The sequence below is a fragment of the Eublepharis macularius genome, chromosome 10 (genome assembly GCF_028583425.1).
Source record: "Eublepharis macularius isolate TG4126 chromosome 10, MPM_Emac_v1.0, whole genome shotgun sequence".
Lineage (NCBI taxonomy): Eukaryota > Metazoa > Chordata > Lepidosauria > Squamata > Eublepharidae > Eublepharis > Eublepharis macularius.
The window spans coordinates 7576095-7584251 of NC_072799.1; positions in this window are offsets into that span (position 1 = coordinate 7576095).

Here is an 8157-nt window from a genome sequence, read left to right on the forward strand (position 1 = left end):
GCCCTCCAATCAATCCACTTGCCGTTCAAGTGTCATTCGTCATGTGTAGCTTGGCCCTGAGTGTGTCAATATGAAATGAAAATAGCAATCTCTGTGGTTCAGGAAGCGATTCTGCCTGGCCTCTTAGGATCTAAGAACCAAACTATATTCAATACTGTACTTCTGTGATTGAATCTTCTGTTATCCTGTTGTTAATTGTTTCTTGAAGATAGTGTTAACCCCATCCTCCACCCCTGCCCATACGCAAATACTGCTTTCCCACTCAAAAATACCTTTCTTTGAAAGGTACCCATATTGAGCATAATGTGAAATCGAAAAGAGTCCAGTAGCATCTTTAAGACCAACCAACTTTACTGTAGCATAAGCTTTCGAGAACTACAGCTCTCTTCGTCAGATGCATCTTCGAGGGAAAATCATTTGGGGGGGGTGGATAAAATTCACAGGAGAAGAACAATGTACTCTGCCCTTTGTTCCTTGAAAGAATAGCAGAATACCAGATAGCAATACATGGCAGAAATGAAATATAATGTTGTTGTAAAGGATTTCTAATTCCTGGCAGGATTAGGGGGATTTGAAGGGAACATAATTCTGAAAACAGGACAAACTTGTAAAACTTTGCATGCTTTATTAGTCCTTTGAATGGGGGAAGGAGTTTCTGGGAGTGACCAGCAACATATTTCAAAGAGAGTCCAGTAGCACCTTTAATACTAACCAACTTTACTGTAGCATAAGCTTTGAGAATCACAGATGCATCTGACGAAGAGAACTGTGATTCTCGAAAGCTTATGCTACAGTAAAGTAGGTTAGTCTTAAAGGTGCTACTGGACTCTTTTTGATTTTGCTACTATGGACTAACACGGCTAACTCCTCTGGATCTGTATGCATAATGTGGGTCCACATCCTCAATTCCCAAAGAAACTGGGAATGGAAGTGTAGCTGCAGATCTCTAAAAAATGTTTTTGGTATCCTCGTCGCCAAAGAAATAATCCCTGGTCCTCTTGGGCAGCCGATTATAAATTCATATTAATGAAGACAACTGTGTTGTATAGATCTGTCCTGTCAGATACCCTAAGATAAAACAAGCAGGCAATTTCCATGTTAGAACTTGCTGCTTATCTTCCTCGTAAGCTCGAATGGATAATTTTAAAGCACTGTCCATCTCGTTAATAGCCTCTTCGGTCAGTGTGATGCACTGGTTAATTTGATACACAAAAAAATTATTTAATATAAAACACTGTCATTTTGTCCCACAAGGTTCTCAATGATGCCAAGCATTTCATAAGTTAAGAAAGCCGTGATTAAATCCTGTTAAAATGTAATAAGTGCCGTACTGGTTAATTGAATCGTCATAGATTTATTCTTCATTTGGTGCTTCGCCTGTTGTGGCTATCATTGCCAGCCTGGTGATGGGAGAAATTGAGAACTTTGAGCTACATCAGTCTTTTCCCTAGATTACCGGGGCTGTATGAAATAGAGGATAAATTGAAGGGTGGGAGGGAGAGGGAGAGAGAATTGCTTTATAGTACGTACGTCTTTTCCTCCCCAGAGACAATGAAAAGGAAATCCATAAATTGAACGTGAAGAAATCTCTTGCAGTTGTGTTTGTCTGTCTCTCTCTTCCTCTCTGTGTGTGTGTGTGTTCATAAGTTTACCAGCTGATAGCTATCATTTGCGAGGCGGGGCAGGGAGGGGCTCAGTAGAGTGGCCGCAGCAGTAGCAGGAACTGACATGTTGCTTCCACACCTCCTGGTCTTCTGTGGCTGGGTTTTATAAATAGGCTGGGCTTGCAGCCAGCTGCGGGAGTTATCCTGTGGTTACTCCTCATCACTCTCAGCCAGCAGCTGGCATCAGGCGAGGAGGCGTGCGCTTTGCCATCTCTCCTGTAGCTCTACACGTTGCCTCTGTCTGCAGTGCTCTCTGGGTGAAGCTGGAGGTTTGGACGTCCCGGGCTGAACGTCACTGGTGGTGTAGAAGCTGGTGGGTGTCGGTGTCTCTGGCTCAGCTGCTGACTGTGGGCATTGGTCAAACCTCCAGCTGTGAAGCTGGAGGTTTGGATGTCCCAGGCTGAACGTCACTGGTGGTGTAGAAGCTGGAGGGTGTCGGTGTCTCTGGCTCAGCTGCTGACTGTGGGCATTGGTCAAACCTCCAGCTGTGAAGCTGGAGGTTTGGATGTCCCAGGCTGAACGTCACTGGTGGTGTAGAAGGTGGAGGGTGTCGGTGTCTCTGGCTCAGCTGCTGACTGTGGGCATTGGTCAAACCTCCAGCTGTGAAGCTGGAGGTTTGGATGTCCCAGGCTGAACGTCACTGGTGGTGTAGAAGGTGGAGGGTGTCGGTGTCTCTGGCTCAGCTGCTGACTGTGGGCATTGGTCAAACCTCCAGCTGTGAAGCTGGAGGTTTGGATGTCCCAGGCTGAACATCACTGGTGGTGTAGAAGGTGGAGGGTGTCGGTGTCTCTGGCTCAGCTGCTGACTGTGGGCATTGGTCAAACCTCCAGCTGTGAAGCTGGAGGTTTGGATGTCCCGGGCTGAACGTCACTGGTGGTGTAGAAGCTGGAGGGTGTCGGTGTCTCTGGCTCAGCTGCTGACTGTGGGCATTGGTCAAACCTCCAGCTGTGAAGCTGGAGGTTTGGATGTCCCAGGCTGAGCTTCACCGGTGGTGTTAGAGCTGGAGGGTGTCGGTGCCTCTGACTCAGCTGCTGGCTGTGGACTCTGATCCACCAACAGCTGTTCCTCCTGATCACTGGTTCTGCTGAGTCAGGGCTGGCTAGGCTGGTTACACGAGGCTCCTCTCCTCCTGAGGAGTCCTCACTATCACTGAGCCCAACGACACAAATGAGTTACCTCTTCCAAGGTGTCCCCTTAGCCCGTTGGTCCCCCATGGAGACTGCTTGGTTGGTGAACCAAACTTGGATCACACAGTAATTTTGCCTAAAATGACACAGGTTATGAAACAAGATTCGGGTCCAGTAGCACCTTAAAGACCAACTAGATTAGTGAATCAGAGTTCTTGAGTAGAAAAAGTGAATGTTCTTTAATAACTGAGCATATTTCTTCAATGGAAGATCAACGTTTGGGGATGGACTGGTGGTAGCTCTGTGTTCTGGAATGAGACACTCACTAGAACTTCCTAGCTGAGGGCAGGGGACATATATGCAGAAGTAGTAATTTGAAATTTTGTGTTTGCTGAAAGAGAAACACTGTGGAGTGCAAAGTCTCTCTCTCTCTCTCTCTCTCTCTCTCTCTCTCTCTCTCTCTCTCTCTCTGGCATTTGATCTGCTGTCTGGTTAGAATATGCTTTTGCCTCCAAATTTTCTGATCATTCAGGTAAATTATAAAAGACATCATCAAATAAATGGGTATCTTGTGGCACCTTAAAGACTAATCCTTAAAATCTGACTAGTTTTCAATTAAAATAAGTTTCCATGGAGATATAGGTAATGGGTCCTTACTAGAAAGGTAGGTTTGTGTGTCCCTCTGTGTGTGTAGCAAAACTCAGAATTCCTCGGTCATTACAATTATTAACTAACTTATCAAACTAGTTAGATTGCCAGTTACTGCTATTGTGAATGGTCTCTGTGCTTTTATGGATTTCATTTTCATTTGAATTTTACATAATTAGAGAGCTGCTATAGCATAGTGGTTAAGTGATGTTCGGATCCTCCCACTGCCATGAGCTCAGCAGGTGGCCTCGGGTCAGCCACTCCTCTCAGCCCAGTTCTCCAGCTGTATTGTGGGGATAATAGCAATACTGACTTTGTTCACTGCTTTGACTGGGTATATAAGCAGTTGTATTATTGTTGTTGTTGCTGTTGTTATTTAAATTATCCAAAACACAATCAACAATAAGCAGAGGTCACATGTTATTATTGATTGGCCTTGCTAAGCTGATACAAGTTTCCGCTGGAAACCTAAGTATCAACTAGATATCAGCATAAGATGTACGCAGTTCCAAGTAGCGCCGTCTTTTGCAGTTCTGTAGGTGTTATGTCAGAAAGCTGCAGTTTTTCCATATGAATTGCAAAGTTTTTCAAGATGGTTCCAAGTGCCCCGATGACAATGGGGACTACAGTTGCATTCTTCTTCTACAGTCGGGTGGGTTCCATCATCATCATCATCATCATCATCATCATCATCACCACCACCACCACCACCACCACCACCACCATGATTTCAGTAGGTGGCCTTAAGTAGGCCATGCTTCTCATCCCAGCCCCCCAGCTGTATTGTGGGTAGGGTTCCCATTCACTGGGTGGGAGTGGGGAATTGCCCCCTTTTGACCCTCCCACCATTTACCTGGCCAGCAAGGGGGAAAGGCGGGGAATGGGCCTCCCCAGCACGCTCATGGGGCTGCTGCAATGACATCATTGATGTCATCATGCCATCACAAGATGATGAGGATGACAACAACAACAACATTCAATTTATATACCGCCCTTCAGGACAACTTAACACCCACTGAGAACGATTTACAAAGTATGTCATTATTATCCCCACAACAAACACCCTGTGAGGTGGGTGGGGTTGAGAGAGCTGTGACAGACTCAAGGTCACCCAGCTGGCTTCAAGTGGAGGAGTGAGGAATCAAACCTGGTTCTCCAGATTAGAGTCCTGCGCTCTTAACCACTACACCAAAGAGCACTCCCACACTTCTCAGTGGGCTGATTTGGGGCTCCAAACAGACTGAATCAGGCCCATTTGGGGCCCAAATTGGCCTGCTGAGAAGCATGCGTACACTCCCCTCCTTGCATAATGATGTCACTTTCTGGAAGTGACATCATCACACTGGTGCAGGGCCACGCATGCACTTCACACATATGTGAGGAGCATGCCAGAAACATGCAGAAAGTAAGCTCTGGGTACCCCCTCCCGCTGGGAGGGTAAGGGGGCCTGGCAATCCTAATTGTGGGGATAATAATAACACTGACTTTGTTCACTGCTCTGAGTGAGGCACTAATATATCTAGAAGAGTGGTATATAAGCACAGTTATTATTATAATTACATCTCACAGTTTACCTTGCATTTCTTGACCCTTTTGCCCTGCTGTTTAAAATCTGCAATTGCTTGATAACCTCATATATAAATTTCTGGCTACTGAGCACCCATTTCATGCATCTGACAAAAAGGGATTAAGTTCACGAAAGGTAGAATAAGAACCTCAAAAACATCCCGCAAAACCAGGACAACTCAAGAGGGATAAATCCAGAAATCCTTGATATTCATAACAAGCAAATTTAAATGACTGATGTTTAGCTATGGAAGTAAGTACTTCCTTTTCCTCTCATTGTTTTTTAATGTTGAATGTATTCATATTAATAATAATGAAATTTCATCAAGTTGCAACCAATTTATGGCAATCTTTCATCGGGCTTTCTCTAAAAGAGCCCCGTGGCACAGAGTGGTAATCTGCAGTACTGCAGCCCAAGCTCTGCTCACGACCTGTGTTCGATCCTAGAGGAAGCCGGGTTCGGGCAGCCAGCTGAAGGTTAACTCAGCCTTCCATCCTTCCAAGGTCAGTAAAATGAGTACCCAGTTTCCTGGGGGTAAAGTGTAGATGACTGGGGAAGGCAGTGGCAAACCAACCCGTAAAATAAAAAAAAAAGTCTGCCAAGAAAATGTCATGATGCGATGTCCCCCAATGGGTCAGTAATGACTCGGTGCTTACACAGGGGACTACCTTTACCTTTACCTACCATGGGGCTTTCAAGGCAAGAAATGAGCAGAGGTAGTTTGCAATTACCTTCCTCTGCATAACCGCCCTGGGCTTCCTTGGTAGTCTCCCATAGCCAACCCTGCTTAGCAGCCAAGCTCTGATGAGCTCCAGCCAGTCTGGATTATTCAGGCTGCTATATATTCACATTACCTTCTGGAAACCTATTGAGCCCTTTGAACAGCGTGGTTAACGTCAGTCAGAGCTTGCACAATCTCTGCTGGAAGCCAGCTTTAGGACGGCTTCTCCCATCTGCTTCAGAACCACATTAATCTCTCATTCAGCATGGGAAGTTTTTGCATTCCTACCTCCCTGTTATGCTCGTTGTGATATTCGTGACAATTCCAATGATTTGACATTGTGCGCTCCCAGATTAAATTGTTTTATTTCCTCGGAGATCTTACAAGCATGCTGTTTCCCTCACAAGCATTTATACCGTGCCAGAGATAGTTTTCCCTGCATGAGTGCATTGTGTTTGTATACATTTCATGTACCTGAAAATTCAAAGCAACCATCTAAATTAATGCTAAATTGCTTGGTGTTGCTCTCAATGGAGCTTTTGTGGCTGCAAATGTCCCATCAAAATACCGAGAGGAATCCAAACAGCAGATACAAAGAACAGAAAACCGGGGTCAAGAAAACTAGAGCAGGATGTGAATGAGGAAGAAGATTGAAAGATATTTCTAGCAGGGGTGCACCATGGGATATCACCACATGGACCAGAATAAACAAATTGTTTAGCATGAGAGAGGGAAGAGAGAATATCGGCCACACACAGCCGTGAGAATCACAGCAAAGCAAAAGCCTTTTCTAAGGATCTGAAGAATAAAGATGGGTTTGGTGACACTCTGAAGGAATGGATTCACTTTTTCCTGGTTAGTGAAACTTAAATGGCTTCAATAGATTGTACAGCCGCACCAACAACTTCCCAGCACTTTATACTGTCAAGTCTGTCCAAGTTAGGGGGGATTTTAAAATGGAAAAGATCAACATTTGTTCCATACAGTTGTTATGATGGAAGCATGTATCAGCACATGTTGCACACTGATGTACAATTGGTTCCCTGATGTCTATACAATGCTGTGAGCTGGTTAGCAGTACCTATTGGATGCTGTGCCTCTCAATCCAGGGAGTCTATGGATGATGGAGTATTTATGGGTCCCCAGATAGACTAACAAATGAGGAGCGGCTTAAAACTGCTTTAATATAAACAGCAACTGAAAACTCAGCTGATCTCAGGAGTACAAATTACTGATTCCTTAGAGGAGGAGGAGAGTGCCATCAATTCATGGCTAACTTATGACACCTCTTCTAGGGTTTTCAAGGGAAGAGAGACTAACAGACGTTGTTTGCCATTGCCTGCCTCTGTAACCCTGTTCTTTATTGGAGGTCTCCCACCCAATTACTAACCAAGGTCGACTCTGGTTGTAGTTCCTGACGTTTCGCCAGCAGCTGTGGCTGGCATCTTCAGAGGTGTAGCACCAAAAGACAGAGATCTCTCAGTGTCACAGTGTAGCATCTTCAGAGGCGTAGCACCAAAAGACAGAGATCTCTCCCGCCATTAGCATTCCACACCCTGGGAAACTCTTACAGGATGACTCAGCTCAACCCCCCCCCCTTCTGAGTAGATATAAATGACCTGCCAACTTCTTTTCCACACTGTGACACTGAGAGATCTCACTGTCTTTTGGTGCTACACCTCTGAAGATGCCAGCCACAGCTGCTGGCGAAACGTCAGGAACTACAATGCCAAGACCACAGCAATACAGCCCGGAAAACCCACAACAACCATCGTTCTCTGGCCATGAAAGCCTTCGACAATACAAGGTCGACTCTGTTTATCTACTGAGATCGGATGAAATCATAATGCTGTAAAACGTAAGGGAATTGTCTCTTAATTGTAAATTTTATCAATACAGATGGTATGAACTTTCCCCCTGGATCCTACTTTATCTGTCAGAGGAAATGGAACCGAGCCATGGCTTGTGACAGAGCAAGTCTTTTGCATGCAGAAGGTCTCAAGTTCAATCCCTGCCAAATCCAGTTAAAAGGATCGGGTAGTTCATGATATGAAAGACCTTTGCCTGAGACTCGGAAGAGTTGCTGCTTGTTAGATAGTTTCAGGTGGGTAGCTGTACTGGTCTGCAGTAAAAGAGCAAGATTTGAGTCCAGCAGCACCTTAGAGTAGACAATGTTAGAGTAGACAGTGCTGACCTTGGTAGAACAATGACCTCAGTATACAGCAGAGAGAGAATCACAGGAAAGACTAGAAGAACAGGTGAAGCACGACAACCTAATTACACAAACTTAGGCTTCGAATTGAAGCAGTCGCTGGAAAGCAAGACGACTTCGTTGCCCCAGCAGGGATCCAGGTTGCATGCCTGTTTCAGACGGACTTTGCGTTGAACTTGGCTTCAAGAGGAAGAGTGGGGAATCAAACCTGGTTCTCC